Genomic DNA, 20,587 nt, shown 5'->3' on the forward strand with positions numbered 1-20,587 from the left:
AGACTCACTGCTCACTATAAGGGATCACGGCAGACACCACAGAAACAACAAGAAGATAAACCACACAAGGTTAGTAACTGAAGAAAGACACAACAACAACCAACACACTACAAACAAAACCAAGCACACACACAAGCCACAACTGCTCCAACCAATCACCGTTACCGATCGTCCCTTTGGACCCTACCGCCGTGGGGGCTGCGGCCGTACCCACCAAATCCCCGCTCATCAACCACTGAGCGATAAATCCAAGTTTCCTTAATGTGCACATCCCCTCCTGTTGCGGGTTCCACATAGGGCGAACCAAGGGCGTGAAGCCACTCCCGCAAGTGACTCCACTCAGCCAGGGACGTTCCCCGAATATCACAGACAGCCAATCACAATCAATATACTACGACAACGATAGACACTATAGCACAACACCAGCCAACTATCATAATCCGACAACCATACTGATGTAACAACAACCAAACCACATCACAAGACACTCTAGACAACCAACAATACTGAGTAGGCGAACCTACCTTTAGCCATCCGCAGCGATTCCACGTTCAATCACATGACATCAACCAAACAAGCAATACACCTATATAAACAGTAAAAAAATTCATCACAACTACTACAACCCTAACTGAAAACGACAACGACAAAGATAATGACGATGACATACCTACGCATAGCTATCCGACGTCAGGACCTCTACCCGACTCAAGCAACCTATACCCAAGGCATAAGCATCCTTAAAGGCTCCAATGGAAGGGATTATGGTGAAAGGAATGCCCGCTATAAAGACACTACTCGATCGAGTAACTAACTTACTCGATCGAGTGACCCCTACTCGATCGAGTGCTCAAGCTACTCGATCGAGTAGCCTCAACTAGATCGAGTACCACTCACTTAAAGCTCGCCACCTTACCAGCCAACGCTCATAAGGCTTCCCAACGACTAAGACATATCATTAAGGCCGGTCAACGTCAGTCAACAGGTCCCTAAAGGACGGGTATTACAGTCTTCCCCCCTTAAAGAGAACTTCGTCCCCGAAGTTCGACTTCTCCTCTCCCGAACCATACGACAAAGACATCCAAGTCAACACCACCATCTACCCGATACAGGTCAACAAAACTGTTTAGCAAATACTATCCCCCTACGTATGTTCATCAAACATCATCATCATCAACCACCTAACACCCGACACACCCACAATCCCCAACGAGCTACGACTTCCTTTTTTATTTACTGAACACATACCAACCATAAGGATGATCAACTCGACTATCACTTGCACTATAACCTCATATTATTCAAACATGCACCAATACAGCTACGAAACTATACAATCATTCATCACCTGGTCAACGATTACCACTTGCAAGACACACAACTCAACGGTTTAGTCACAAATTCACAACAACACATATTCCTGACTTACACCACATATGTTTCATTATACCCGATTACGTTAACCTTACAATAACCCTTCTGCTAATAACACTGAATTCTCAAGTCATCATAGCGAATAACTACCGAAAGAAAGTATACAGCTTGCTATTTCATTCAAAAATTACAAACTCTTACTCAATTGCACTACAACCACCATGAAGCTAACCAAAACAATCATATAAAACTATTCAAACAATCATTCACATACTTTAGAATACCACAAAATGGTTATAATTATATCATTTTTCTTTTGCGACATTACTCTTCCCCTCTAAAAAGGAACTTCGTCCCCGAAGTTCACCATCACGCAACTTCCCTGTCCCTTAAACCGATGTTGATGATATTACTTTGACATTACTCATGAACCAACAAAACAACATTGATTCATACTAACAAAACCTACTCCTTGACATTACTTAATTACAACTCATACAACATAAAATCACAGATATTACATAGTACATTGTGGATATATCGATACAAACTAGCGGCAAATACAACAACTATTTGTTATACAACCATACCAACCAAGCGACAATATTATAAACAAAGTATTCGATTTATCCAACTTAACCGCATACAGATTACAAGGTAACACAAATACCACTTAAAAAAAAATGTGTGAATTGATCAAAATGCATATCCGACTTATGACAGAATCAACACTTTCTAGACATTACTAAACCACGACCCACAAGATATAGATATTCATATGTATATAATTATCAACTTGGGACAATACCGCCCACGCATTACGGTTCCTCATTGATTTGTTTCATCATTCCGACCCACATATACCGCATAAAATCGAGAACTACATTCATGAGACGGCCACACACACTTACAAAACCAAAGGTGAAGCTAAACCATGTTACAAACCACCAACAATAAAGATTAATGTAAAATTATCCAAAAATATGATGATTGGAACAATTCTAAAATCGAAATGTGCCTGTAATAGTGACACTCGATCGAGTTGGTCAGGCACTCGATCGAGCTGGCCCTACTCGATCGAGTTCATCAGCTACTCGATTGAGTAGCCCGAGATCATAATACTCCTCCAATGACACACCTGCAGCTACTCGATCGAGTGAGGGGCACTCGACCGAGTTGCCACAGGTCGAAAAGTCCCCTGAACATCAAACATAAGGCATATAACCATATAAATACGAGTCGGGATGCTAGCCCGACCCCCAAATCCTGCATACAAGTCTAACAGTATTCAAAATATGGCCTTATGGCCAACCATACAAACCAAACATCCAAGAAAGTACCAACTAAAAATGAGATAAAATCCACTACCAATCATGAAACATAAGAAAAGAAAGGGAGTATATCACTGCTGCTGCTGCTCGTCCATCACCGCATCATCACCATCACCTCCAGAAGTACCTGCTCTAGTCGCGTCCTGACCCGCTGATGTGACCATAATTAGCGCATATTTAGCCCCCGAATTAGCCTTGTTCCCATGCTTTTTAGTGCATATTTGGGTCATTTATTATCTTTAGTTCTTTGTTTTGCATATTCTTTGAGATTTTGATCCCTTGGTAGGAAAGGAGTAAGAATCTTGCATTTTCATGGCAAAACGAGACTAAATTGATCGAATCAAATGACCAAGCATCAAGGAGAGACAAGATTAGAAGGCCTTTGTACATATTATAGTAGATGAGCAATGTTAAGAAAGGATCCTTGAGTCCCCAAGGAAATCCCCAAGGAATTTATGAAGAAAAGGGAAGAAAAGAAGAAGAAATCATGCTGAAGAACAATCTGTGCGGATTATCTACAATCCGGCCGTCCTCCACCTGCACAATCCGTGCGGTTTCACCACAAGACACTCGGGTTTAGCCACCACAATCCGCCCGGATTCACCTGAATCCGCTCGTGTTCCATCGCCAGAATCCGCCCGTCCCGACTCTAATCCGCTCGGATTCCTCTACAGCGCAATTTCGTCTTCTCCAAGCTACAAAGAAAGAAGCCCTTCCTTCGAAAAATACCAGCTCCTCCCTGCTCAATCTAAAAAGTGTAATTACTAGTTTATCCCTTAGTTAACCCTAATGCATCCCCCTAATTTCCACTATAAATACCCCATTAGTCTAATTAGAAGAGCGTGTTCTTCTTATCAATAATTAGAGTAGTTAATATCAATCAAATCTCTCTTTAGTTTTGTAATCAACAATTAATCAAGTTTTAATACAAGTTTTATTTCCTTAATCTCTCTTTTGTTCATCCTTTATTTTGGGTAATTGAAGATTATTTGGGTTATTATTGGGAGATTGACAACCTCTCAATCAAGCATCAAGTACTTCTTTTATCTTTGTTTTATTATTGGAACCATTAGTAGGTATAATTTTCTTAATCCCTTTTTAATTATTGTTAATTACTTTCATTTATTCATCATGTTTTATTTTGTTGGTATGATTGACAACCTTGCTAGCATGATCAACATGATAATGAGTGAGTAGTCTCTTAGCTAGGGTTAATGGGTGATTAGGGGAAACCAACATGGGGAATGATTCATGCTTAAATTAATATGCTTTCATGGTTTATTTGCTTGCTTGTTTTGATCTCAACTCATGCACATGTTATGTTTGATGAAATGCTAAGCCTATGAATCCTTGCATTTACTACCATTACCTATCTTTTCAATGAGACTTGTAAGACATAAACCAACTCGAGTCTCATTAGACCATGCATGTTGTTGAGTAGGGAAGATTAAGTCGACTTGTAGGTGTTGTACAATCTAATCGATTCGGCTCCGGGACCCAAACTTTCCTAGGATTGTAAGATATAACCCAACTCAATCCATCACAACAATAATTGCTTGCTTATAATTTGAGAACATGTTTGTATGATCAATTCCCATGATTCCCCTATGACCCCATGACACCCTAGTGCTTTTTATCAATTGTTTACAACCCTTTTAATTCATCTTGCTTGTTTATTTTCATTGCTATTTTAGTTAGTGACCTTCTACATCAACCCAAATTGTAACACCCCTAAGACACCACTAGTTTCAATAGAAATCTCATCTCAATTCCCGTCCCTTGGGATCCGACCTTTACTTGCCTCTTTACTAATTGTAGAGTTGTTTGTGAAGCTATAAATTGTGTTTTGATCTGGACGTGACCCAACGACCACATCTATTTATTTGTGAACACGAAACGGACCGATCAAAAATGGCGCCGTTGCCGGGGACGGTGTTTACTTGATTTAGATTTCCTTATATTGTTATTAGTTGTGTCTTTCTTTACCTTGGGGAAGTAAAACTCCTCAAGGTTTGTTCTAATTGTTTTCAAGTTGTTTGATATTTTGCATGTCTAGAAGATCACAAGGTGACTTGTTACCTTTTGACCGTGAAATTGAAAGAACCTTAACAAACAATAGGAGACTTGCTAGGAGGAATTTGAGAGGTATTAGTGAGGTTGTTCAACCAACTATTGAGTTCATCAACCCTTTTGCAAGAGAAGGTGAGGAGAACCCATTACACAATACCACCCAAAATCAACCTACAATGCCTAAGTTTTCATCACATTCCGTACCCACCGAGGAGAACCTACCCAATGGTACTCCCACACCACAACATCTAACCGGAAATTTTATTGCCAAATCCGCCTTTATCCAATTAGTCGAAAGGAGCCAATTTGGGGGGATGCCTAGTGAAGACCCTCATTCTCATATGGAAACCTTTTATGACTATTGTGATGCGATTTCTCAAACCGGTGTAACTCAAGACCAAATTCGATGGGTCTTATTTCCTTTTTCTCTAATTGGCACCGCGAAACAATGGTTGAAGGGCCTTGATAAGGCCACTCTTGGAATTGATTCTTGGAAGAAGTTGGCTCTAGCTTTCTACAAAAAATTCTACCCACCGGAAAAGACTAACTGCTACGAGCTCAAATTACGGGTTTTAAGCAAAGGGATGAAGAATCTTTGTATGAAGCTTGGGAGCGGTTCAAGGGAATTTGTCGCTCATGTCCTCACCATGGACTTAGCGAATGGTTCTTGGTACAACAATTTTGGAATGGTTTATATGAAGATTCAAGGAACATTCTCAATATGGGATCAAATGGAATGTTCACCGAAGTTGATGACAATCAAACATGGAACAAAATTGAGGAAATGGCGGTCCATAACTCACAATATAGTAGACCTCGCAAGGCTACTAGAGGAGGAAAGCATGAAGTGGACTCCGTTACTCAATTGGGTGCTCAACTTAGTGCTCACATCGACACAATCAATTTGAAGTTTGAAAAAGCTATGGCTAGACTTGAAGAAGTCTCAAAATCACCAAAGCATCATGTTAATGCCATGACAGCATCTTCATCAATCCCAAGTGGGATATGTGAGAATTGTGGAACTTTGGGACATGACCAAAGTGAATGTAGGGGAACAAATGAACAAGTGAATGCTTTCCAAGCATACAAGAGTGGTAACCCTTATTCCAACTATTACAATGAGAACACCAAATTCCATCCAAATCTCTCATACAAAAGCCAAAATGTTCAAAACCCTCAAACAACATACACCCCACCTCCCATGAGAAACCAAAATCAAAGACCCTTTTACAATCAAAACCAAGGTTACAAAAATCAAAATCCATACAATCACCAAAATGACCAAGGTTTTGATGTCCAAAAAGCGGTCCTCCAAATGCAAAAGAATCAACAAGAATTTTTCACTCAAATGCAAAAAGATAGTCAAGCAAAAGAAACCACCATCAACAACATCCTAGCTCACACCAAGATGTTGGAAACCCAATTGACTCAACTAGCATCTTCAAGCTCGCAAAGACAAAAGGGGCAATTACTACCTCAAAGTAATCCCCCAAGACATGAAACGGTTAGTGTCATTCACTTGAGAAGTGGTACAAGGTATGAAGCACCGAAGAAGCAAGTTGAGGATGAAGTTGTGGAAGCTAGTGATAAGGAAGAAATTGTGCAAAACTCCAAAGATGGAGAATCATCAAAAGAAGAAAGTTCAAAGAAAAATGAAGACAAGGTCAAGGAGAAGGAGCCCATTGTGATTAGACTTCCTTTTCCAAGTCGTCAAGCCAAGCCCAAATTTGATGACCAACTTGGAAAATTTATGGAAATTGTGAATAATTTGGAAGTCTCGATTCCTTTCACGGAATTAATCAATCACGTGCCGGCCTATGCGAAATACATGAAAGACATCCTCACAAAGAAGAAGTCAATCCGGAAACTTGAGACTATCGCCTTCACTAAGGTGAGTAGTGCAATACTTCAAGGGAGTTCACCTCCAAAACTAAAGGATCCGGGAAGCTTCTCAATACCGTGTACCATTGGCGACACAACGATCAACAAAGCCTTGTGTGATCTAGGGGCTAGTGTGAGTGTCATGCCGTACTCGGTGAGTAAAAGATTGGGGATGGGAGAGCTTAAATGCACCAACATCACACTCCAAATGGCCGATAGATCGACGAAGACACCATTAGGGATATGGGATGATGTCCCCATGCGAATTGGGAAGTTTTTCATCCCGGTGGACTTTGTCATTGTTGATATGGAGGAAGATTCCAACATTCCAATAATTCTAGGAAGACCTTTCCTACACACCGCGGGTGCGGTGATTGATGTGAAACATGGTGAGCTCACTCTAGAAGTGGGAGATGAAAGCATAACCTTTAATCTTGACAAGACTATGAGAGCTCCTCGTTTGCATGAACCGTGTTTCATGATTGTTCATTATAGCCGAAAGGATGAGAAGAAGAAGTCGGAACTCCAATGGAAGAAGAAAATTGAAGATGCTCCATTCAAAGAGCAAGTGAATCATGACAAGGAGAGCTTGCAAAGCTCATCAAAATCAATCAAAGAAGAAGAGGATGGCCTCATTGGCCAAGAGAAGAAATTGGGAGAGTTGTCTCCATCAAATCAAGAGATTTTCAATGATCAACTTAATGAAGTTTGTGGTCTTTGGGACGACGAATTTGAAGGGATTTTTAATCCCTACATTGGTAATGCCATCGATCAAGACCGACAACAAGGGCCAAGGTCTATTGAAGAACTTTATAACGATAATGAATAAGCTTTTGATTATTTGTTCAAGGTGTTGAGCAACATCAACAACACCTTGAACATGCCCCCTTGACATCTCATCAAGAATGAGAGTTTGGTGGAGTCCTCCCTAAACCACCATTTGTAAATATTTCTAACTCCCTAACTCGCATTTCAATTCTTGTATTGCATTTTTGTCATCTTTGGATTTTTATTTACTTTGATCAAGATAATTGTCATGTTTGAGAGAAGTGAGGGAGGGACTAATAATTTCAATTGATGTGTAGTACTTTAGCTTAGTGTGGGGATGGTAATTGCCTAGGCTATTCATGCCTTAGTAACGCCCCCACAATGAAGAACACAAGATATGAAGAAGAATGGAAGAATGATAAGGGATATGCATTGTACACGGATGGAACTGAATCCGGGTACAAAGGGGACGAATCCGAGCGAATTCAGGAGAATCCGCCCGTTTTCATGCAATCCGGCCGTATTGGGTAGAAGACGTACGTCCCTATGAGCTGACCTTTTGAAATATTTTTGACTGTAAGAGAATCCGGGCGTCCTGAACAACAATCCGCTCGTCTCTGAAAATCCGTCCGTCTTGGAAAGAAGACGGCCGTCCTCTAAGCTGAGGAAAACAAGAAAAATTCCTGGACTGAAATCCGTCCGTCTTCTGAAGAATCCGCCCGTCCCGTGTCAGCGAATCCGAGCGTCTTCTCTAAAAGACGCCCGTCTTTAGGCGAGTTTTTCCCTAACCCAGAAAGTGCAGAATCCGCCCGTCTTGAGCAGAAACCGCACGGATTGCCCCTGCAGTTCGAATTTTTTCGGTCTTTATAAAACCCCTTCCACCTTCAGTCATTCATTCATTCATTCATTCATTCATTCATTCATTCATTCATTCATTCATTCATTCATTCATTCATTCATTCATTCATTCATTCATTCATTCATTCATTCATTCATTCATTCATTCATTCATTCATTCATTCATTCATTCATTCATTCATAACACTACTTCAAAACATCAAAACCCTCATCCTCTCCATCACAAAAACAAAATCCCTCAACTACATTCACCAAAATCAAATCAAACCATCCTTTCAACAACAAATTAATCACTCCTTTTTCAATAAAAATCAAAACCAAGCACAAAATCTTCAACCTTTGAGTCGATTTTTGAATTCATAAAGGCAAAGCCTTTCACCTTTAAATCGATTTGGGTACACTACAAATTGAAGATTTTTCACTCTTTTCTTGGTTGAATCATCAATGGCAAGGACTAAGGGAGCAACAAAAGCAACAAAGGCAACAAAGGCACCAAAGACACTTTCACAAAGGCAAAAGGCTCTTCAAGCAAAGAAAGCATTTGTTATGGTGGTAGCAACCCCAAACTTGGAAGTGCAACAATAGCAACAACCTTCTATGGGAGCAACAACATCTACTACTCCGGAAATTGATCAACTTTTGCATTATCCGGAGGTAACTTTTATTTCCAAAACCCATAGATATACTTTTGCCAAGTTTGCTAGGAAATAATTTCAATCCACCAAATTTATTTGTGAAGATACCTTAGATAAGTTGGGTGTCCTTGAGCAAACTAGAGCCTTTTTCAAAGCAATGGGGTTGAAGAAATTGTTTGAATCAAAAGAATTGACATACCCCTCCCTTACCTTGGAGTTTTTGAGTTCTTTGAAAGTCACCAAAGTTGAGACTAAGGAGAATCTCGAGTTTCGTCTAGCTAATGTTAGTAGATGCATTTCCTTTAGGGAATTGGGTGAAATTTTGGGTCTTAGTGATGAACCGAGTTATTTTAAGAATTATGGCAAGTATGACCCCGACCCTCTTTGGGAGGCAATTTCCGGAAGGAAATTTGAGGACTTTCATGCGAGTCGTACTCTTTTAGTCCATCATCCGGGCATAAGAGTATGGCACAAGGTCATAGGAAACACCATTATTGCAAGGAAAGATACCAACCATTTCACCAAACTTGATTTTATTCTTCTTGAATCGGCTTTGAACATTGGAAGAGTACACACCAAGCCTTTCAACTCTTTAAGGCTTTTGGTAGATAGATGGCTCAACATTGACTGTGGGAAGAAAGGCACTACCGTTATTGTCAATGGCGGCCTAGTCACTATCCTAGCTAAGTACTTTGATCCTAACTTCAACAAGGATAACAAGTATGAAGCAAAGGAGGGTGGTCATCTTGTTGATATGAATACTATGATACACACGTACAAGTGGGTTGCCTATAACCCTCTTGACACCAAGTATGGATGGCTCACTAGTGAGGCTAGATCGTTTACTTTGCCTTCAAAGATTTGTCGTCTAAGCGTCCACCGGACCAATTATCTACTTCCCCTTTCCAAAGAGGCCGAGTATATTATCCGACAACAAAAGGGTGAACTTGAAATGCCCTCCTCTTCCATTGTCATACCACCTTACCCTTTTGAGTACCAAGAGTTCAAGCCGGAAGGTGTTGAAGCAAGAAATGATTATTTGACTCTTCTCATGCAAGCAATGCACAAGCAAGCCTTTGAGGATCGGAAAAATGCTTACTTGGCTCAATATCCACCCCTCCTACACTTAGCTAGGCAAGGACTACTTGATCCATCATGTCCTTTGCCTAGTTGGGCGGATAGAGAAGTCCTATTTCCGGGTGCATCTAGGGTCGTTTCGGGTGACAATGAGGTTGTCGGTAATGAAGAAGTTGATGATAACATTGATGAGGAAGCAAGTGAAGAAGGAGAAAAGGATGGTGAGCAAGATGGTGAGCAAGATGGTGAGCAAGATGATGAGCAAGGTGAAGAGGAAAGTGAAGAAGCAAATGAAGAGGGAAGTGGCAATGAGACAACTTCTAATGAGGAGAATGATGATAGTGATGAATCTGATGATATGATGGAAGATTAGCAAGCCTTGGAGGCTCCTACCCTCTCATGGTTTGTCTATTTCTCTCTTTGTTTTAATTATTTTCTTGATCATTGTTGGAGTAGTCCTAGCACCATAGAGGACTCACACCTCGGTACCATTGTGGTGTTCTCATTTTATTGTTCCCGCTTTCAAAATCCAAAATGACAAATTAGTTTCATGCATTGCATAGTGTGTGCATGAACTATACCCATCCTTGGACATTAGCAATAGTGTCTCACTCGGTTTGGGGAAGTTAATGCATACACAACGGGAGGTAATCTAAATTATCCTCTCCGTCATAACAAAAACCATGCATCATGTAGTGTAGACTAGTGTAGATTGCATTTAGTATAGAAATCATGCATCATCTTTGCATAATTTCCATCATTTTGGCCATTGAGGACAATGCCCATATTAGTGTGGGGATGGGAATTCTAACATTTAACTCTTATTCAAAAAATCCAAAAAAATTGAAAAATTTAGAAAATCATAAAAATTTGAAAATTGAAAAACCAAAAACATGTTTATTTCCTTTTGTAGTGTAGTCTTGTATATATTGTCTTGTATATATTGTCTTATGTTTGTTCTACCCTTGTTCACATTGATCGACTACGCCACATCCGAGACATGAGGATAATGAAGACCGCATAGTATGATCTTTCCAATCTCCTTTCTCCTCTTTATGTTAATGACTATGTGGCTTTATTTTGTTTGATGCGGTATAATAATGTGAACTTAGGACTTGCATTTAGTTTATATGTCATATTAGTTGATAGAATCACTTGCATTAGGATGTTTATATTAGTTGTATCATAGCATATAGTTGCATTTAGATAAACGTTTTGAAAAATGCCTAATTGGGAACTTTGACAAGAGCAACTAAGCCATTACAAATACTTTGTCAACTTAAGACTTTGCCTACTAGAATGGTTGTAAAACACCCTAGATAGTGTCACACTAGTGTCTTTTGACCCATGACCCAAAGCCTAGTCAAGGGTTTGCATGTGAGTCACCTATCCAACCCCGTGATGCGATGTGGACTTGGTTAACCTGTCTAGGTGACCTTGATTGACCTTGTGGTAAGGCAACCCAAAAATACTTTCTATCAATAAGTTTGAAGTGCTCTTTTCAAAGAATTTTGTCATGTGGAAGTAATTTAATGTCAAGGAAACCTCAAGTGTTATGAATTGTTGAATGTTGAGAAATTAAATTGTTTTGATGGAGGCGTACCACTTCGATGTGCTTTGGAGCGGGATCCATTGAATTGGGCCCCCACACGGTTGTGAATTCGGCCGCCCAGAGACAGAGTGACTATCACCCCGAAAAGCTATTGTCTAGAGGTTAACCGGTTGCCTAATAAGCGATTGGCGAAAGCAAAGGACACTAGCCCGGAAGGGACAAACCCCATCTTAAATTTTTGAAATGTGAAAGTAAATGAGGTCAATTTTTGAATACTAGTCATATCCACCCGTTGTGTATAAAGATTTGAGCATTTCATTCCCAAAAAGCCTTTTTGTCAAGCCACTTTGTCGAGCTTGGGACGATCCATGGCCTTTACTTTTGTAGAGAATTCGAGACTCGTCATGTCATATGCTACTAGCATCATAGGGATCATCATTCCACCACCATCCGATCGCTCTTGACGAAAGCATTTGGAAATTGAGGACGAAAGTAGTCTAGTTTAACACCATTTGGAGGTGATTTAGTGCCATCCTCTTAGCCTTAGTAATTTGTTGAACTAGTATTTGTGAAGGATTACATGCTCTTAAATTTGTTCCTCTTTAGTGCCTCCGCCACTTGATGAGGAAGTGGCTATTCCTTTTGTAGATGCATCCATTATGTGATTTTGTGTGCTTAATGTTTGGATGTGTCGCCATTTTGGCAAGACCCACCTTGCCTTGCAAGAAGGCATCCTACCTCATGGTTGTCTTGTTGTGAGTTGAAGGGGCGGAGTGAGACCCGCTAATTGTCTCATATCGGCTATGTTATTAGGTTAGTTTAAATAATGGTCCTAGTCTTTGTCACCTCTTTACTCGGGACGAGCAAAGGTTCGGTTTGGGGATATTTGATGTGACCATAATTAGCGCATATTTAGCCCCCGAATTAGCCTTGTTCCCGTGCTTTTTAGTGCATATTTGGGTCATTTATTATCTTTAGTTCTTTGTTTTGCATATTCTTTGAGATTTTGATCCCTTGGTAGGAAAGGAGTAAGAATCTTGCATTTTCATGGCAAAACGAGACTAAATTGATCGAATCAAATGACCAAGCATCAAGGAGAGACAAGATTAGAAGGCCTTTGTACATATTATAGTAGATGAGCAATGTTGAGAAAGGATCGTTGAGTCCCCAAGGAAATCCCCAAGGAATTTATGAAGAAAAGGGAAGAAAAGAAGAAGAAATCTTGCTAAAGAACAATCCGTGCGGATTGTCTACAATCCGGCCGTCCTCCACCTGCACAATCCGTGCGGTTTCACCACAAGACGCTCGGGTTTAACCACCACAATCCGCCCGGATTCACCTGAATCCGCTCGTGTTCCATCGCCAGAATCTGCCCGTCCCGACTCTAATCCGCTCGGATTCCTCTACAGCGCAATTTCGTCTTCTCCAAGCTACAAAGAAAGAAGCCCTTCCTTCGAAAAATATCGGCACCTCCCTGCTCAATCTAAAAAGTATAATTACTAGTTTAGCCCTTAGTTAACCCTAATGCATCCCCCTAATTTCCACTATAAATACCCCATTAGTCTAATTAGAAGAGCATGTTCTTCTTATCAATAATTAGAGTAGTTAATATCAATCAAATCTCTCTTTAGTTTTGTAATCAACAATTAATCAAGTTTTAATACAAGTTTTATTTCCTTAATCTCTCTTTTGTTCATCCTTTATTTTGGGTAATTGAAGATTATTTGGGTTATTATTGGGAGATTGACAACCTCTCAATCAAGAATCAAGTACTTCTTTTATCTTTGCTTTATTATTGGAACCATTAGTAGGTATAATTCTCTTAATCCCTTTTTAATTATTGTTAATTACTTTCATTTATTCATCATGTTTCATTTGGTTGGTATGATTGACAACCTTGCTAGCATGATCAACATGATAATGAGTAAGTAGTCTCTTAGCTAGGGTTAATGGGTGATTATGGGAAACCAACATGGGGAATGATTCATGCTTAAATGAATATGCTTTCATGGTTTATTTGCTTGCTTGTTTTGATCTCAACTCATGCACATGTTATGTTTGATGAAATGCTAAGCCTATGAATCCTTGCATTTACTACCATTACCTATCTTTTCAATGAGACTTGTAAGACATAAACCAACTCGAGTCTCATTAGACCATGCATGTTGTTGAGTAGGGAAGATTAAGTCGACTTGTAGGTGTTGTACAATCTAATCGATTCGGCTCCAGGACCCAAACTTTCCTAGGATTATAAGATATAACCCAACTCAATCCATCACAACAATAATTGCTTGCTTATAATTTGAGAACATGTTTGTATGATCAATTCCCATGATTCCCCTATGACCCCATGACACCCTAGTGCTTTTTATCAATTGTTTACAACCCTTTTAATTCATCTTGCTTGTTTATTTTCATTGCTATTTTAGTTAGTGACCTTCTACATCAACCCAAATTGTGACACCCCTAAGACACCACTAGTTTCAATAGAAATCTCATCTCAATTCCCGTCCCTTGGGATCCGACCTTTACTTGCCTCTATACTAATTGTAGAGTTGTTTGTGAAGCTATAAATTGTGTTTTGATTCGGACGTGACCCAACGACCACATCTATTTATTTGTGAACACGAAACGGACCGATCAAAAATGGCGCCGTTGCCGGGGACGGTGTTTACTTGATTTAGATTTCCTTATATTGTTATTAGTTGTGTCTTTCTTTACCTTGGGGAAGTAAAACTCCTCAAGGTTTGTTCTAATTGTTTTCAAGTTGTTTGATATTTTGCATGTCTAGAAGATCACAAGGTGACTTGTTACCTTTTGACCGTGAAATTGAAAGAACCTTAACAAACAATAGGAGACTTGCTAGGAGGAATTTGAGAGGTATTAGTGAAGTTGTTCAACCAACGATTGAGTTCATCAACCCTTTTGCAAGAGAAGGTGAGGAGAACCCATTACACAATACCACCCAAAATCAACCTACAATGCCTAAGTTTTCATCACATTCCGTACCCACCGAGGAGAACCTACCCAATGGTACTCCCACACCACAACATCTAACCGGAAATTTTATTGCCAAATCCGCCTTTATCCAATTAGTTGAAAGGAGCCAATTTGGGGGGATGCCTAGTGAAGACCCTCATTCTCATATGGAAACCTTTTGTGACTATTGTGATGCGATTTCTCAAACCGGTGTAACTCAAGACCAAATTCGATGGGTCTTATTTCCTTTTTCTCTAATTGGCACCGCGAAACAATGGTTGAAGGGCCTTGATAAGGCCACTCTCGGAATTGATTCTTGGAAGAAGTTGGCTCTAACTTTCTACAAAAAATTCTACCCACCGGAAAAGACTAACATGCTACGAGCTCAAATTACGGGTTTTAAGCAAAGGGATGAAGAATCTTTGTATGAAGCTTGGGAGCGGTTCAAGGGAATTTGTCGCTCATGTCCTCACCATGGACTTAGCGAATGGTTCTTGGTACAACAATTTTGGAATGGTTTATATGAAGATTCAAGGAACATTCTCAATATGGGATCAAATGGAATGTTCACCGAAGTTGATGACAATCAAACATGGAACAAAATTGAGGAAATGGCGGTCCATAACTCACAATATAGTAGACCTCGCAAGGCTACTAGAGGAGGAAAGCATGAAGTGGACTCCGTTACTCAATTGGGTGCTCAACTTAGTGCTCACATCGACACAATCAATTTGAAGTTTGAAAAAGCTATGGCTAGACTTGAAGAAGTCTCAAAATCTTTTTTTTTTTGGGGAAAATGTAAGCTATTCTCATTAATGAACAAAAACTCCATACAACCAGTTTTAAGGCAGAGTCCAAGAACCCTTACTCCTTAATTACTCCTAAGTACATTCATCCATTCAACTACTCTAGAATTCGTACAGTTGATCTTACAATTCGTTAACCTATCTCTTACATCATACTGGACCTGAGCAAGCACCATTTCAGGTCTAACCATTACATGGTCAAGTCTACTTTTGTTTCGTGCCATCCAAATGTGGTACATCAGGGAAGCAAGAATGACACCAATAATCTTTTTCTGAGTCAGAGTACGAAGTCTCAATGCAATCCACCAAGAGATACAGTCCATATCTGGCAGGGTGAAAGAGCACCATTGAGAGACCAGGCCGCAACGAGTCTTCGTAATCACACCGGAAGAACAAATGCTCATGATCCTCCGGTAGTAAGTCACATAAGTAACACCTGTTCTTTGTGCAATATTCATTTTGATCAATCTATCTTGGGTGAGGCGCCGATGTGCAATAATCCAAGTGATGAAGCCGTGTTTGGGAAGCATCCAACTGTTAAGCTGCCAAGCATACCAGCCCACATTTTCAGTGAAAGGTAAGAGCCAATTATAACCCAAGCTAATGGAATAAGATGCATTCTGTGACCATATGCAATCCTTAAGTGTGTCTTTTGTTTGACAGACTTTCCGCCATGCCCAACTAGAATTCACAGGAGGAGAAGTCTCAAAATCACCAAAGCATCATGTTAATGCCATGACGGCATCTTCATCAATCCCAAGTGGGATATGTGAGAATTGTGGAACTTTGGGACATGACCAAAGTGAATGTAGGGGAACAAATGAACAAGTGAATGCTTTCCAAGCATACAAGAGTGGTACCCTTTATTCCAACTATTACAATGAGAACACCAAATTCCATCCAAATCTCTCATACAAAAGCCAAAATGTTCAAAACCCTCAAACAACATACACCCCACCTCCCATGAGAAACCAAAATCAAAAACCCTTTTACAATCAAAACCAAGGTTACCTAAATCAAAATCCATACAATCACCAAAATGACCAAGGTTTTGATGTCCAAAAAGCGGTCCTCCAAATGCAAAAGAATCAACAAGAATTTTTCACTCAAATGCAAAAAGATAGTCAAGCAAAAGAAACCACCATCAACAACATCCTAGCTCACACCAAGATGTTGGAAACCCAATTGACTCAACTAGCATCTTCAAGCTCGCAAAGACAAAAAGGGCAGTTACCACCTCAAAGTAATCCCCCAAGACATGAAACGGTTAGTGTCATTCACTTGAGAAGTGGTACAAGGTATGAAGCACCGAAGAAGCAAGTTGAGGATGAAGTTGTGGAAGCTAGTGATAAGGAAGAAATTGTGCAAAACTCCAAAGATGGAGAATCATCAAAAGAAGAAAGTTCAAAGAAAAATGAAGACAAGGTCAAGGAGAAGGAGCCCATTGTGATTAGACTTCCTTTTCCAAGTCGTCAAGCCAAGCCCAAATTTGATGACCAACTTGGAAAATTTATGGAAATTGTGAAGAATTTGGAAGTCTCGATTCCTTTCACGGAATTAATCAATCACGTGCCGGCCTATGCGAAATACATGAAAGACATCCTCACAAAGAAGAAGTCGATCCGGAAACTTGAGACTATCGCCTTCACTAAGGTGAGTAGTGCAATACTTCAAGGAGTTCACCTCCAAAACTCAAAGATCCGGGAAGCTTCTCAATACCGTGTACCATTGGCGACACAACGATCAACAAAGCCTTGTGTGATCTAGGGGCTAGTGTGAGTGTCATGCCGTACTCGGTGAGTAAAAGGTTGGGGATGGGAGAGCTTAAATGCACCAACATCACACTCCAAATGGCCGATAGATTGACGAAGACACCATTAGGGATATGGGAAGATGTCCCCGTGCGAATTGGGAAGTTTTTTCATCCCGGCGGCACTGGCTGCTCCGGCTGCACTGGCTGAGTCTCAGCCACCCCCTCCCTCACTCTGTGTGGCCCCTCCCCATTCTAGGCCGGTCCTCCTCAGCTCTCACATTCTCTCCCTTCCTCGACTCGGGCATAACCTGTAGGATCTCCGGGTCAATGAGGTACGTCTGCACCGGTGAACGCCCTTCCTCCTCCTCATCCTCAGAATCGGTAGCTATAACTGCTAGTGGTAAAGGCTCAGTCACCGGTAGGTGCTCAAGAGCTGGTATCCGCAACCAACTCATACCCCATACTCTCCATACCAAACTCCCATCCGCTAAGTTCTCAACCATTTCTGGTCGAGGAAGTAGTCGCGGTCCAAGGTAGGCACCGTGGTAGTCAAAGGAGTATAGGCCAAGGAGGCCTCAAAGGAAGTCAACCTCTCTGCTAGACGTGTAGCAATGGCACCACAGCTCAGAAATCTAGTGTCAGACGAGGCCATTAGAGCTAGAGTGGCACAAACAAAGGCAGGGGCACTAAAGGTGATAGGTTGTGACCGGGTGGGGTTAAGACATCAAGAGCATCAACTCATGTGAGTTTAACTTACTCACATCCTTCCTCTCGTAGAGCAGACACGTCAAGGCGTGAAGAAAGTGTTAGAAAATGTGTCCTCAACAATAGTGCGGTCACATGATTTAATATCATAATTAAATCTCATATAAAGAATACGTAAGGGATGATTCAATTATACAGCCAACAGATCAACATTAATCGGTAAAGATTGGCTTGCTAGAGTTTGACGTTACTGTCGTGGGACGGTGGTGGTCAGTTGATCCCTTAAGGTCACACCTAAAGGATGATGCCCTTATCTGTAAAGTTGATTAATTGTATGACGATACGAGTTAATAAATTCCTTAAAAGTGAACAATTTACTTGTGAAAGAGAATATTGATATCTTATTGTAATGGGATTAAATAAGATTTATTTTAGTAATAAAAATGCTTTATTACTAAAATTGCTTATTGTTTGAGAAACAATAGAGATAAGAATGAATGATTAATTATAATTACAAGATGTTGTGAATTATAATTATATGACCCATTTTATTTATGTGATCAAGTATCACTAGTCAATTTGTTGGATGTAATTTAATTAATTCATAAAATGATATTTATGTGATAAATATGCATTAAATTAATTAATAACATGTAAAATACTACATGTGACATGTTGTGTGACAAATGACAAATTGACAAAATAAAATGGTAGTCCATTTTATGGTACATGGACTGAATGGAGGGAGTAGTGTGGTGTGAGGTTGAATTATTTTATGAGAAATAATAATAGGCTTTGCTTTTGTAGCCTTACACCTATCCTACTTTGTCTTACATACCTACACATTGTGAAGACAAAAAGTAAAAGGCAAAGATGCCTTCCTTGGCTCCTTCCCACCGGTTGCATGCATCATATATGAGAACTTTTTGTTCTCATTTGGTTGTTAATTCATTTTTATACTCTTCTACATGCATACCTCTTTCATACCTTGTTCATCTTTCTCTAAAACTAGAGAAATGATGATTAAATTTGTTCATTCACATTACTAATTTTATTAAAGTAATATATGAGTATTAGTAATCAATTTTAAGGTAAACTACTAAACAAATATCTAGCACATATTATTTAGTAGAGATAAGGGATAATCTTGGGTGAAATCAAGAGGAGTGCCTTCTATACTTGAAGTCTTTGGAGGATCATCCTATTACTCATCATAGATCAAGAACAAGTGAAGGTAGGAGACCTTACTTGTGCCTATAAACCGAAATTTACAATGTAAGGGACATTGTTTTCTTATAAATCTTTTATTTTGTTATGCATGCACTAGATCTAAAGAACAAATAATTAAAAAGTTGATTAGTTCTTTATTAGAGGAGTCTAATAATAGGTATATAAACCTAACAAGTGGTATCAGAGCATAAGGATGTTGCATGCATAATCGGTTATTGTTTATCCGAGTTAAAAGGTTAACATATAAAAGTAAAAATTTATGATTTATAAGTATAAGCCACTAAATCACCATGCATGTTATATATTATGGTCCTAAAATGTTTTTAGGTCATTTTTATGATTTATGGAAATTTATTACTCATTTTAAGGATTTTTTGTCATTTTATTACATTTTTATGACTAAAATGGGAATCAAAATGCTAAAAATAGTTAAACTAAGTTTCTGACCTTGAAAATTTTATATGACCTCACATGCATATTTTACAAGTTGTGTGTAAAATCTTGTATTAATTGGATTAATATTGCATGATTTATGATTTTTATGAGATAAAAATGGATTAAAAGAGGTAAAATGGTTAAAAATAGTTAAATTTCGAATTAGGCCATGAGATTTTAATATGTTGTCACATGCATAATTTACAGAGTGTATTTAAATTTCGAGATTAAAATATCTCTTTTAGCATGATTTATGAATTTTTAGAGTAAAAATGGCATAAATAGTGACTATTTTAGCATAAGTAGCTAAAACGATTTGCATGGCATGAGAAAATAATTTTAGGTTGCATAAATATCCCACTTATCAGATCTAAAGTTGTAAAATTAATGGGAATAAGTTTTGGATACTTTAGATGTTTTATGAGATAAAACCGATAAATTGCAACTATATTTTCTCAAAATTAATTCAAAATTTTTTAACCATGTTTTTTGACATTATGAGTGTCATGGAATTATTCCAGAAGGTTCAAAAATTTAAAATTCAAATTTTGAAATTTTATAATTTAATTTGGATTTATTTCATAAATAATATGATTTTAAGGTAAAAAATGAGCATAAAATTAAATCAAGTTGAATTATTGTCAAAAATTATGTGATGACTAATTTTTGAGTCCTAAAAAGTGTTAGGATAATTAACTTGAGCTTAGATGTGATTTAAGTGTTAATTAGTGATTTTAAAAGTTTATTATCACGCATTTCCATAAAACCGGGTTATATGTACGACATAAGTTAAATAGGGCGATTTGGCACATCATTTGGCATGATAGATACATATTATAATGATGCATATTTCAATTTTTGAATGTCTTTTATTTATGTAATTTTGAATTATGTAATTTTATCTTAGTATGGCCTTAGTTTTAATCGATATTACCCGTAATGAAAGGGAATATTGATTCGGTTGTAATTTAATGTGATCTCGTATCACTTTTATTTTTATTTTTATTAGTTTTTCCATTTTACAAATGTATAATAGGAATAGCTTTGTATTTTTATTATTATTTGTAATTATGGAGCATCTTCAAAGACGTTGCCATTCGGAAAGGTGATCCGACAAAGACGGTGTCTTGGGA

General features: G+C 38.9%; 1 non-coding gene and 1 pseudogene across 1 annotated transcript; both read right to left on the bottom strand.

Moving 5' to 3' along the window:
* Positions 1 to 5,329: 5,329 nt before the first annotated feature.
* LOC141658112 (small nucleolar RNA R71) lies at positions 5,330 to 5,429 on the bottom strand (annotated as a pseudogene).
* Positions 5,430 to 14,899: 9,470 nt separating this feature from the next.
* On the bottom strand, positions 14,900 to 15,006 carry LOC141658083 (small nucleolar RNA R71). The gene has a single exon (XR_012548992.1). It is a non-coding gene; the product is annotated as a small nucleolar RNA R71 (small nucleolar RNA).
* Positions 15,007 to 20,587: the final 5,581 nt, after the last annotated feature.

This window comes from Silene latifolia, chromosome 5 (genome assembly GCF_048544455.1).
Source record: "Silene latifolia isolate original U9 population chromosome 5, ASM4854445v1, whole genome shotgun sequence".
NCBI classification, from domain to species: Eukaryota; Viridiplantae; Streptophyta; class Magnoliopsida; order Caryophyllales; family Caryophyllaceae; genus Silene; species Silene latifolia.